General features: G+C 51.6%; 1 long non-coding RNA gene across 1 annotated transcript; it reads right to left on the bottom strand.

The window, feature by feature from the left end:
- Positions 1-4,009: 4,009 nt before the first annotated feature.
- On the bottom strand, positions 4,010-6,042 carry LOC144454975 (uncharacterized). Its single transcript, XR_013483553.1, has 2 exons — positions 5,743-6,042; positions 4,010-4,528 (listed from the first exon to the last, which is right to left on the bottom strand). It is a non-coding gene; the product is annotated as an uncharacterized LOC144454975 (long non-coding RNA).
- Between the last annotated feature and the right edge of the window lie 7,359 nt (positions 6,043-13,401).

Below are 13,401 nucleotides of genomic sequence, written 5' to 3'. Positions count from 1 at the left end.
GGGGGCAACCTGGGAGGGCAAGGGGGACGGATTTGAAGATGATCTGTTGGAGGAACTAGAAATGGTGACTGGCGAAAAGAGAAGCACCTACTATGTTCCAGGCACTGCCGTTGTTGTTGGTTCAATTGTGTCTGACTCTTCATGATTCCATTTGGGGTTTTCTTGGCAGAGATCCTGGAATGATATGCCATTTTCTTCTCCAGCTCATTTTACAGATGAGAAACAGAGGCAAACAGGGTTAACTGATTTGTCCAGGGTCACACAGCTAGTAAGTTTTTACAAATATTATCTCATTTGATCCTTACAACAGCCCTGGGATGTAGGTGCTATTGTGATCCTCATTTTACACATGAGGAAACTGAGTCAAACAAGGTTAATGACCTGTCCAGGTTCTTATATCTAGAAAACATCTGAGGCCTAATCTGAACTCAATTCTTCCTGACTCCAAGCCTAACACTCGATCCACTGTGCCACTAAGCTATGGAGAAGACAAGACAGAGGCCATGTAATATGATGGCCAATTCAAGAACTTGTGGAGGAGAGGCCTAGAAGGTTCCAGAGCAGTCTAGTCAAGAAGAATTTTGGAGGCACCTAGTACATGCCAAACGCTGTGATACAAAAGAAGGCCCTGCCCTCAAGGAGCTCCCAGTCTAGTGGGGCACAGAGCACGGAGAGAGCCACCATGCACATCCGAGATAGTAGAGGGCCAGGGATCGATTTCTGATTACACCTTTTGAAGTCAATATTGATGTGTAAAAGCTCATCTGACTGTTTGTTAGCAGCTACATGGAACTGGGGTACAGAGGACCACCCCCCTCTGCCACATTTGCAGAGAGCCTGGGCACCCCTCAGCCCCTTAAGGGTACCAGAGAACCCCAAAGGGGAGAATTTAAACAGAACCTAATTGTCTGGCAGGGGGTGGAGTCCACGGCGGTCTGTGTTACAAGCCTTGACAGATGCTTGGCTGTTAGGGAAGGTGGGAGAGAGGAAGACATGGGGAACGGCCCCAGATTCAAGCCTGGGCCAATGGGAGGATGGTATAGGCCTCACAAGGAGAGGGTCCTTAGGAAGAGGGGAGGGCTTGTCAGGGAAGGACATTGAGTCCGTTTTGGACACGTCAAGCTTAGGATGCCTAAGAGACATCCTGTGTGAGATGTCCAAGAGCATGTGGAGATGCAAGACAGGCACGAGAGGTGAAAATAAAGATCTAACAAAACCAGCAGGGAGAAATAAGAAAAGCAGGCCCTGGTTAGAACCATGTGGAATCCTCCCGGTTAATGGGCACAGATGAAGATCCAGCAGACAGGAAGGAGAAGCAGGAGAGAAGCTAGAGACAAGAGAGCAGCAAGAAAAGGGCAAGGTCCAACATGAGAGGCAGCACAAAAGTCCAGGAGGATGAGAATGGAGCACAGACCATTGGCTTTGGCCGTGGACACATCCCCTGTGACTTTGGAGAGCAGGTTCACTTGAGTGATAAGGTAGGAAGCCAAACTGAGGCAACTTGACAACCAAGTGAGAGGAGTGAAAGTGGAGTGATCAGCTGTGGGCAGCCTTCTCAAGCAGGGAAACCATTCAGAAAACAGAAAGGCGGCCAATGCTAGAGAGGAGGGATGGACAGATGGACACAGGATTTTTGGAGGAAGGAGGAGATGTGGGCATATTTGCAGGCAAAAAGGAAATAGTCAGCACATAGGGACAGATTGGGGATTAGTGGATGAGAATGGGGAGAATCCCCACCTCCTTCCCTGCCCCAAATCTTCTCTTCCCAAATCCAAACATTCTCAGCCCCCTCAACAGCATTCTCACATGACGTGACTCTCCAGCCTGGTTATCCTCCACTGCACATACTCCAGTGTGTCAGAGTCCTTCCTAAATTTAGACCCCTGCAGGTGAGCCCAACATCCCGGAAGGGGCCTGAGTACAGCAGGGGAAGGGAAGGCTCACGCCCCTCGTCCTGGGCCCTCCGACTCACTTCATGGTGCCCAACATGGGATTCACTTGGTGACAGCCACATCACATAATGGGGACTCCTCTTGGGCTGGGAGCCGGGTCACCCTCCAGAACTGGGCACATGAACTGCTCGTGTTTCCCCCATCCCAGATGTCTGAAGGGATGGTTTTGAGCCTCCCCTGATCAGCCTCTGATTTCTCCTCAGTGGACTCCATCTTATTCAATTCAGCCTGTTGACATGTTTTCAGATCCTGACTCTGTCCCCCCAGCGTGTGAGTGACCTCTCCCTCCCGGCTCTGGGTCATCTGCTCATTGGACGAGCTGGGCCACCTCTGCTTCCCTATGATGGACGCTCCCACTAACTGACAAGTGTGTGGAAAAACAGCCCAGGGCCAAGCCCACATCCCTGGGGTATGCCACTGGGGACTGGCTTCACCCAAGTTGTCACTGAACTCGTCTGGCCTTTCAAAAAGCTCTGAACCCACATCAACGTACACTCCTCTTTGGGCCACCCGTTCCACTTTTGGAACAGCTCTCATTGTTAGAAATTGTTTCCTTACATCAAGCCCAAATCTGCTTCCCCCCTCCCCCCAGGTTCTCCCTGTCCCTCTTCCCATGTTCCCAACTCTGCCCTTGGGGCCAGCCAGAAGAAAACACCCCCCTCCTCCACAGGACAACCTTCCCCCTACCCGCAAGCATATCTCCCACAGACTGCTACCCTCCCTCAGCTGCCTCTCTCAGCCCTCCCTCATCAGCTCCCCATCCTTCTGCCTCCAACCTCCCCCTGTCCCTCCCCCCCCCAATGGCCCTCAGCTCCAGCCCCAGACAGATCACACACACTGCCAGAGCAACGAAACTTTGCCAGGACTGAAGCAGCCTGGATGCTCCCCACAAATGGCCCCAGTGACATTCATTTCATGGCACCGGGCTACTTGCTTGATTCAAGGTCGTTGGAACTGGGGCCTTTTCTCTGCCATGGAAAGAAAGTTTCCATCACACACACACACACACACACACACACACACTCATACACTCACACACTTAAGCACACATATACACACACATACACATACACACACGCAGTTACACTGGTCGGTAGGCCAGCCTGTCACACACAAGGATACACTACTCACGCAGCCCATCACACACACACACACATACACACTCACATACATCCTCACACACACATACACACCCTCACACACATACACTCCTCATTTGTGATTCCATTTTGCTTACCCAAGAACACACAGAGCTATTAACAGTAGAAAAAGGGTGGGCAGATGCACCCACGCCTGCTTTCAGGCAAAAGGGGCCTAGAGGCCCCCTTCTGACCTTGACTTGCCCCATGCCCCTAACCAAGGGTGCCCAGGGGCCCAAGGAGCTCCCCAGAGCTGGGGCTACTGCTCAGGTCCATTGGGCTAAGGGCTGCTCCTCCTCCCCCACTCCTCCTGCTGCACTCATGGTCCCAGGTCCTCCCTGCTATGCCCCCCAGAAGGCTGAATCAACAACCAGGTGCTTGGTGGGAAGAGCTCCCAGGGCTAAGGACCCAGACAAGACTTGGAGGTGGTGAGGCTGCAGTAGGCCTTGCAAAGGCTTCCATTACAGCACACAGCTGGCCTGAGGCCTCCAGGAAAGGCAGGAAAAGAGGCAGTGGGGGAAGAGGATGTGGGGCCAGATCCTTGAGACGAAAGGTGGGCCTGGGAAGAGGGGCAGGCTGCCTGATAGCACCCCCGGCTCGAGGGCACTGCTTCCACCAAGACATGGCCCCTGAGTGCTGGCTCCCTGAGGCAAAGACCCCATGTCCCTGGCCTGGTTAGGGCTTTACCCAAGAGGGCCTGGGCAGGGGGACTGGGTGGGAGGGAGCGTGAGCCTTTCCAAGCCACTGAGGCCAGTGTGCAGGCCATCCCCTACTACATACATCATCTCACCTGGCCCCGGGGGGACTTTGCTGCTTGGCCATACCAGGTCCTCAAAGATGGACACTCCCACTTACTCCAGGGTGTCCCTTCCCCTCCTCCCCAACAGCCCCCCTTTAAAAAACAAAACAAAACAAAACTGCAAAAGGAACAATTTACTTTTTAATTATCAAATGAATACAAGCGTCAAAGTTAAAAAAGCAAAACTACTGCGGTTTTACTCTGTCTCCTGGGAGACTTGCAAGAAGTGGGAAAGTGTGAAAGGCAGAGGAGGGGCAGCTGAGGGACCTGTTAGACATAGGACAGTGGGGAGCACATGCTGGCCTTGGTAGAGAAGGCCTGGCTGGTCTTGGCTGCCTGGATCTTCAGGGTCCTCTTCCTCCTCCAAGCTGGCTCCTCCTAAGCCTGGTTTCCCATGCCGTCGTCACCTTTGCCTTCAGCCTCTCTCTCCATGTTGGTCTTAGCTTGCTGCTGCTTGCCTAGCTCTTTTATCTCCTCGTCTCTCTGGCTGGCCGGCACAGTGCCTTCCTTCTCAATCCTCTCCAGATTCCTTCTACTAGCCCAGTTGCCATCACCTTTTCCTTTTCCAATTCTGAATGTAGCAGCACTCTGTCTGGCCTTGTAAATGCTGCTGCTTTTGCCTCTGCGGGACACGATTCCTGAAAATAATAGCAATCGGCATGATTCTCCTAACTGCTGTTTCTCTAGTGTTCGAAGGCTCACAACAGGCCTAAGGGGCAGTGGCATTTCATTGGGCTCTTGCAACAAGGCTATGAAAAAGGAACTCCAAGTGTCATGATCACCCCTTGATAGACCAGGGTCTACACTGACTGGTATAGAATAACTGGACTTTATACACAGGACATGAATACAGTCACTGGAGCCAGGGCAGGGGTATGGGAGTGTGTGTGTGTGTGTGTGTGTGTGTGTGTGTGTGTATGGGGGTGATGGAGAGCCAAGTGTCCAAAAAGCCAGTGGCAGGAGAGTTTTAAGAATATCAATTTGGCATCTCTGTAGAAGATGGAATGGAGGGGAAAGACTGAAAGCCACAAGTCCATCTAAGGTCTATTACAATATGTTAATAAAAAAAAAAAGTAAGTGTTTTAGAAGAAGAAGAAAAAAAAGAAGTAATCCCTCCCAGCCTGAATCTCTCAGGTCCCTGGGAACAGGCCTCTGCATAGCCATGATTATTTGTGTTATTTCAAGTCTCAACTCACAAACCATGTTGTTGTACATCTTAGTATACTGACAATCCAGCACAATTCCTCATGCAGAGTTGCTGCTTCATAAGGATTTCTTTAAATGAAAATTAAATGAGATTAAATACATTTCTTAAAAAAATAAGGGGAAGGGGAACGGGCCCAGCTATCTCTAAAGAAGCCAATGCACTCCTTGGCATGCCACGGTGGGAAGAAAGGGAGCATTAAATTCTCTTTTTCAGGGCCCTTGATTCTTAGGCTCACCCCTTCTGATGCTAAATGCCTCCCTCTGTTTTTCCCCCTGTAAAATGGATGTTCTTCAAGGGCCCAGCTGCCTGCCCTGGCCCCCTTGCTTCTCACTGCCTAACTGCCCTCTCTGGGCATCACAACATTAGGTGGAGATTGGACTGGACTTGGTGCTCTCTGAGGTCCCTGATTTCTCACCTGCATGTGCTTCTTGATAAAATGGACCCATGAGATCCTCAGGGGCATGTCTGTTTTGTGAGTCTCACAAAATGAACTGAGGGCTAGGCTGCATTATTGTTAGGGGCCTAAATCCAGGTCTAGAGCCCTGATAGGGCTCCCCTATCCTGTGAGACAAAGTCCCACCCCCTTGTAGAAATAAGACCATAACCCTAATGCCAACTGTGCCCCTTGCCCCAAGCCCCATTTACCTTTGAAGTCCAAGTCTTCGGTTGGGGAAGGCTCCAGGGCGAGCTCACTTTGAGGAAGGTCATCATCCCAGGATCCCTCTCGGCAAGTCAGATCCAGTACATTGGGGTCCCAGGATTCCTGGCTACCTGCAGAGGCACTGCCAGAGCCACCACTGGCCTCTTTTTGCTCCTGGGTGATTCCACTCATGATCTCAAAGTTAAGATGCCCAAAAAGCAATAGCTTCTCACTGTCTAACTGTCAAGTGATCTAGGGCACAGAAACCAGCAGAATCTCCTGCTGAATTTATAGAAGGCCAGCTGTGATTGCAGCCCCTAGCCCCTCCCACTCTCCTTCCTCCCACCCACTCCCCTGCTCCCTAGGAACATTCCATGCCATCTTTCAACAAGTCAGCCCTTCCAGCGGTTCGAGGGGGCAATCTCACCACGGCCCCCCTAAATCTTCTCTGGCACCTGCTCGCCAGCCCTACCTCCTCCAACAGACCTTCTAGAACCCCTGCCCACCAAGCACCCTGCCTTCCCAGAGCCCCCCCCCACCCTAGTGCCCTTGCCCAGCCCTCTTCCCCTCCCCCATCAGCACCTGAGAAACACTGAGTCCAGTGGGGGTCAGGGAAGAGGGCTATGGTGGCAGAGAACATGAAAACACCTGATTCAATGTTAAAACCAGCAAAGAACACAGGGACCACACAGTTCCCTGGTAGCTGTGTGAGCAGGCTGCAGGGGAAGCAAAGAGGTCAGGAGCAACAGATGAACTGGGGGGGGGGGAGGGCAGGAAGCCCCCCAGCCCAGCTTGATGGAAAGGACCCCCCTCCAGCTCATGCCACGGCCGCCCCAAGGCCCAGCTGGAAAGCCCCTCCAATAGCCCACCTGAACAGGGGCTTTCAGAGCCATGGCAGCCTAAGTGCCAGACAGAATCTGCCTTGCCTCTCCCCAGAGGGTCTGGGCTGGGTATCAGCTAGAATGGGGCTGCTCCGGTAATTCCCACTAAGGTGTGAAAGACTCCCAAGGCCTCTCCTTCCTGGAGTAACCCACAGTCCCAGAATTCCAGCATCCAAAGGGGCTTCAGCAGACACCTGGTCCAAAGCGTACAAGCAAGGGTGCTTCCCCTCCCCCAATCCCAGTGCAAAGCCCTTGGCCAGGGGCCATCAGGTGTCTATGGGCAGACCTCCAAGCTGGGGGAGCCCTTTGCCTGCTGGGGGAGCCACTCCACTCTGGGGGCATCTGAGTCTCTGTAGGGAGGGCTTCCCTCCATCAAACCTACAATGGTGCTGGGCCCCTTCCACTCACTGCTCCAGCTTCAGTCCTCCAGCCAAGCACAAAATGGCTGAGCCCTCTTGCCCCTGACAGCCCTTCACATAAAGCAGTCAGGGCCATTTCCCAAGCCCCTCCTCCCCTCCCCAAGCCTTCTCTTCTCCTGAAGAAACAGGCCCAGAGCCTTCAAAGCTTACCCCAATGTCCCCGTCTTGAGACCCTTCCCCAGCCAGAGGGGATGCCCTCCTCTGGACACTCTCCAGCTCCTCTTTGTCCTGCCCAGACTGGGGCCCAAGAAGGGAATGCCCTGCTCCACACGTGTCCTGGCCTGGGCCCTTGAGGCCCATGTGGCTCTCTCACCTCCCTCCTTCTGGGCCCTATGGTTCCCCTGAGGCCCACTAACATGGCCACACTCTTGTGGCTCAGGGAACTTGCAGCCTACTCAGATCACTGACTCTTTTTCAGATGGACTGCTGTCTAACCAGGCTTCTCCCATCCTGCACTGCTGAGGCTGTTTTCTCAAACCTAAGTCTAAAAAGAGGAAGCACACTTTAGGCTTTGATCCACTCGATTTCATCAGTTTTGATTCAGCCCAGTACTCTAGCCTGTCGAGATCTTGGGGGATCTTGGCTCTGTCATGGCAGAGTGATGGCTACCTCTCCCTACTTTGTTTGGGTCATCTGCTAATTGGGGAAGCGCTGACATCCGGGCTTTTTTGGTCCAAGTCACTGCTGGACAAGCAAAGCACCTCAGAGCCAAGCATAGATGCTTGGGGCATCTCACTGGAGACCTTCAGCCAAGTTGTCCTCAGACCCTTAGAGACAACTCTCTGGGCCAGCCCTCTGACTGGTTCTGGGCCCTGTCACCCCTTCTGGACTCTTTCTCATCTGGGTTCAGAAGCCACCTCAGATACTTACTAGGGGCATGACTTTGGGCAAGGGGGCCTTCCTCTCTCTCTGGGCCTCAGTTTCCTCACCTACAAAGTGATAGGGCTGGGCCTGAGGACCTCTGATGTCCCTTCCAACTGGAAATCTAAGTAAGATCCTATGAGCTAGGCCACAGTTCCTCCCCCTTGCCACCTGAATGGTGGGAGAGACTTGATTCAGTTCTTTCCTAACAAATCTCAACTCTCTAGGCTGCCTGTCTCAGACCACCATGATCTAGGCCCACTGACCTCTTGCTCATTGAACTTCCCCCCCATCCCCCCATCCCCATTCTGGCCCCTTGGGTCTAGTCAGGCCATCTCCTCCTGCCTCCGTGAGAGGCCATGCTTAACCCTGATTTGGGGCTGGGGGCAGGCTGCCCCTGAGCCTTGGTTGTTCGTGTTTTTCTTCTTCCCTGAACTGCATTTCTTGGCGCTCCCCCCCCCCCCCCGGCCCTACCCTAGCCAGCCTTGAAGGTTGGGATACTTTGTATGGCAAACCCAAGAATGTAGAGCAGAGAGCCAGGAACAGCCTGGCCACTCTGGAGGGTTCCCAGGGTCAGTGGCCTTCCTCCTCCTCTACCCAGGGCTGGGCTCTGTGTTTCTTTCTGGGGCAAACAGCCCTGATAAGGTACAGTGACAAATCTCCAGCCCAGGGGCAGCTGAGGAGGCGCAGGGTGGCAACAATGTCCCATACCCTGTGTTCCCTGTGTACCCTGTGAAATCTGCAGGGAGTGAAGTCTCGTGGTTGGCAGGAGGCATGGGGCTCGGCAGCCCTGCTCTTTGTATCAAGAAGAAAGTAGGCCAAGGCTTCTGGGAGCCCCATGGGCCCTGACTCCCAGCCTGGAGGCCTGAGCATCTTCAGGCCTGGCCATCTCTGGCCATTGTTCTAGTGGGCCCATCTCCTCCCATGCAGCCAATCTCCTGGCCAGGACTCAGGGTTGGCCTTCCTTCCCTCCTCGAGAGCTTTCTGTTCTGCCTGCTATCACCTCTCTGCTCACTCCCCACTGACCAGGCCCACCCCAGCAAAAACCAGGCCACCCAGAGGAGCTGCCCCTGGGCAGTATACAAGTCCTTTGTTCTCCAGGGAGAAGAGTAACAGAACATGGAGGTCCAGGCCCCAGGGAGGCAGGCAGGGGCTCAGGGGAGGCAGACAATGGGCTTTCTTGCCCTTTCCCTCTGGCCTTGTGGTCCCCGGGAGCTCCAGCCCAGGCCCTTAGAGACCATCTCAAGAGGTGTCAAACTCAAGTAGAACTGGGGAGCCTCAGCCCTCTCAAAGGATTCCTGTGGGAGAATATTGCCTTAGAAAACCCCACGTCAACCTTCCCTGTGCTTTAGTGAATTGTCTTTGGTCCTGTTACCTGTTCCCCAAATACATTGTCACCTGGTTCTGAGCCCTCGGGGGAGTCTTGCAGGCCTGGGCCAGGTGGTTGACACCCCGGATCTAGACCAGTCTCTTTCCCTTCACAGAGGGGGAAACAGAGGCATGCAGAGGCAGGGAGGCTGGTCCCTAGCTCAGGGCGTCAGAGCGTGTTCAACCTGGAAGTGACCCGGGCCGACCTGGAGTGGCACGGCACCTGCTCGGCCCCACAGAGACAACGAGACATGCCAAAAGTCAATCCACACACAATTCGGCCACAGAACAGTAGTGATGGAAGGGACCCTGGGCGTCCTTGACTTCGGCCCTCTGATTTTCCAGAAGAAGAAAGGGAAGCCCAGAGAGGCCAGGTGGCTATGCCCCAAGTCCCCCAGCTCCTCAGGGTCAAGGCCAGGATCAGAGGCCTGGGCCCCTTCCCCCTGCTCCATGCCGCCTCACCCACCGGCCCCACAGACTGGGGCTTAGTCCATTTGGTGGGTCCTTTGGCCAGCATGGAGCTCATGTGGATGGAGCAATGGGCCACAGCCCAGTGAGGCTCCCGGGGGTCTGGAAGCAGACAGTGTGCTTGCAGTGCATCCTGTTACTCTGAGCTCTCCCCTCACCCCTTCCACTGGCCCCTAGACCTAAGCATTGGATGGAGTCCTCCAGGACTCCCTCCCTCCTCCTGCTCCCAATGCCCCCACGTGTCTGGACCTGAGGGCCTTGGGAGGCAGCTGCCTAGACTGAAGGAGGTCAGACCCAGAATGCTGGGCCAGGCTATTGTGGCTCCATGCTGGGCAGGACCCCGAGGCCCCAGGTGTGGCTGCCCGGGCCACTCCAGCCCTGTCGTCTGACTTGGCCAAGGCCTCAGGAGCCATCTCTCACCTGGCCACAGATCCTGGCCAATGCTGAGCTCGAAGCTTGGGCCTATGCCTAGGGAAGGTGTCTTGTTGGAGGACTCTCTCCCTGGCCATTCCCCCATCCCTCTCTCCCCTTGCTGTCTCCTGTCTGTCCAGTGCTTCCCGACCCTTGGGCAGGACCAACATGGCTACAGGGTGGTGCCTGGAATAATGTGCCCTGGGCAGAGCAGGTCTGTGCTGGCTTCCAACCCTCATTGTAGACACACTCAGCACTCACCTGAGCCAGCTGGTGGGAGAAGCCTCCTGGGCATGAGCTTTCTTGTGGGTGTTGCCCCAAGAGGCCCTGAGGATGGGCAGGGCTGAATATCTGGGGGTGAAGGGCAATATTTGGGAATCTTCAACTAGCCCTGAATGAGAGGCCTGACTAAGAAGGGCCAGTTTCTAGAACAGCTCCCTGCTGCCTTGACTTACCTGCATCTCAGGGCTCCTTGTTGCTTTCCTGTTCTGTGTCCTAATGGGCTATCTCCTGGACTTCATTCCCCTATCCATTCCTTCATTGCCCCATTATGAAAAACAAATTTCATAAGGAATGGCAGCTTTTTTAAAAACAAAACAGAACAAGTTGTCTAATTCAATGAGGAAAAACTTAGTTGTCTTAATCTCACTGTTTAAATCTAGCTTTTCTTTGGTAGGAAATGGCCACCTGCAGGATAGAGAGGCTCTAGAGAGCCTGAAGATCCCAAGGGAGAGGACCTGGTGAGGCTGGCTCTAGGACAAGGGCCAGGGGAGCCCTTGAAGGCCCCATCACACCCCCCCCCAGGGTGCTGGAGAATGCTGCTGTGGCTCATCCTCCCCCAATGTGCCTGAGTCACCGCAGCTGGTCCTCCCAGCCTTGACCTTCAAAGTCCTTCTCCTCCAGGATGAGTCCTCCTGGGCCCAGTTTCTGGGGCCGCATCTTCACATTAGTCAGGGGATCCTTGCAGTTGCTGCTGCTGCTGCCGCCCTGAGCCACCTCAGTCCTCTTCTGCACCTCTGCTGGTTCGTCTGGCTCTTCATCCAGGCTGCTCTGAAGGGTGACCACTTTCTGTTTCATGGCTGGGAGATCATGATCTATTCATTCAGTCAGTTTGAATCAAGGAAGCTGATGATGGGCAGACTTGAAGGAGGAGCCACTTTTGCCCCAGCGGGAGCCATGATCTGCTCATGATTTTGGGAAATCCTAACAATACCATGCAGTGGCATTTACACGGCATTTTAGGGTTTCCAACACACGTTAGCTATTGCTTTTTCTTTCAGCCCCCAGGCCCTATTTTATACATGAGGGTTCACCTGGAAGTGAGAGTCATGGGACTAGAAGTCCACCCACCTGTCTTCTCAACTCTTACTTGTGGCAAAGAACCAGAAACTGTGTGCAAGGTGGTTGCCCATCTGCTACAAAACAGCTGACTATGCTATATAAATGAAATGGAGCACAATGATGGGAAGCAATGGTAAACAGGACAGTGTCACAGAAACCTGTGAAGACGTGTATGAACTGACGCAGAATAAAATTAATAGAATTAAGAGCTAATTCATATAAAAAACATTGAAAAGACAAACAACCCTGGAAGACACTGGTTGATGCAGCGAGCCAGCATGTTTCCAGAGGCCTGATGATGCATACAACTCACTTCAGGAGAGGGAGAGGCTCAAGATGCGAAATGTGACAAGTATTTTTGGACACAGACCACGTGGGAATTTCTTCTGCTCGATTAATGTCTATTTGCTCCAAAAGTTCTCTTTTTTCCCCCCACCTTCATTAGGAATAGAATAGCAGGAGAAAGGCAAAATACATGCTTGTTAAATAAAAACAACAAATTAGAAGAAAAAAAGAAAAGAAACAAATATTCACAGAGAGTTAAATTGGTGGGCTAAAGCACAACGGATTGTGCTTCAGGGAAATTCATAAACGCAGAAGTGATCCCAGACAAGACAATGGTAAAACTAGACATGGAAAAAGCCATAAACAGGGAACCAAAGAAACTTGAAGGCACCAAAGAATCCCAGAATCCCACAATTTGAGAGGGATACCCCCAAATTCTCACTGTAACATGTCTGACAAGTGATCATCCATGGTAATGAAACAGTATCAGTACTTAATATAAATGCAACAGTTAATGTAACAACTTGAAGGAAAAGCTAATGAAATTATAAGGAGAAATAGACAACAATGATAAGAACTGGGGGCTTCAAGGAACCCTTTTCAGGCCTAAACAAAACAAATAAAAAGATAAGAAAGGAGTTTTAACTCTTTAGATTCAAATAGAATTTTAGAAAAGTTCTAAGCTACACATCTCAGATAATTGCTGAATGGGAAAATAAGGGAATATACATATGTATACAGGGTGTTTCAGACTGTACTAAGCCTTTTGGGATACCCCGCATTTCTATAGCTACAAACACACTCACACTCACACATCAGCTGTACTGATGTACTGGGAGTCTTAGTAGAAAATGACCAGAGGCTAGGGCAGTGGTTTTCAAAGAGCCCAGGAGTCCTTGAGTCCCTTTCAAGGGGTCCAGATTATTTTCATAATAATACTAAGGCATTATTTGTTCAGTAAAATCACCCTCCCTTTTCCAATTACATATCTTTGTGGGGCTGGATTTTCTTCATATATTTCAACCAGAACACCATAAGGTTAACAGATTGACTACAGAAGCCAAAAGCAGAATAGAATTGTTTTCTATTAAGCCAGATATGAAAAAGATTTGCAAACACATGTGAAACAATACTGCTCTTCTCACTAACTTATTTTTCAAGTGTTTAGGAACATAAGGCTATTTGGGGGTTTTTCTGTAAAAAGACAAAAAACAAAAAAGCAACCTCCTTATTTTAACATGTAATGGGGTTGACTATTGTTATTTTTTAATGAATTAATACTCATTTGATAAATTTTCCTGTTTTAATCTCTAACAGTAAATATTGATAGATAATCCACATAAATAAAAGTCCCTTTTGGCTTCTCAGTCATTTTTAAGAGTGTCCGGGGGCCCTGAGAGACAAAGTTTGGGAATCTCTGTGCTAGGGGGAGGGGGCAAGCACTTATTAAGCACCTGCTTTATAGGCTTTACAAATACTGTCTCATTAGATCTTCACAAATAATAAGAATAAGAATAACAGCAGCTAACATTTACAGAGTGTTTACTGTGTGCCAGGCACTGTGCTAAGCACTTTACAAATATTATTTCATTTGATCTTCACAACAACCCTGGGAGATGGGGTGGGGGTG

Source organism: Phascolarctos cinereus, unplaced genomic scaffold (assembly GCF_003287225.1).
Source record: "Phascolarctos cinereus isolate Bilbo 61053 unplaced genomic scaffold, phaCin_HiC Scaffold_8;HRSCAF=390, whole genome shotgun sequence".
Lineage (NCBI taxonomy): Eukaryota > Metazoa > Chordata > Mammalia > Diprotodontia > Phascolarctidae > Phascolarctos > Phascolarctos cinereus.
Note: the sequence above shows the minus strand (reverse complement) of the source record. Positions and strands in the feature narration are given on the sequence as shown.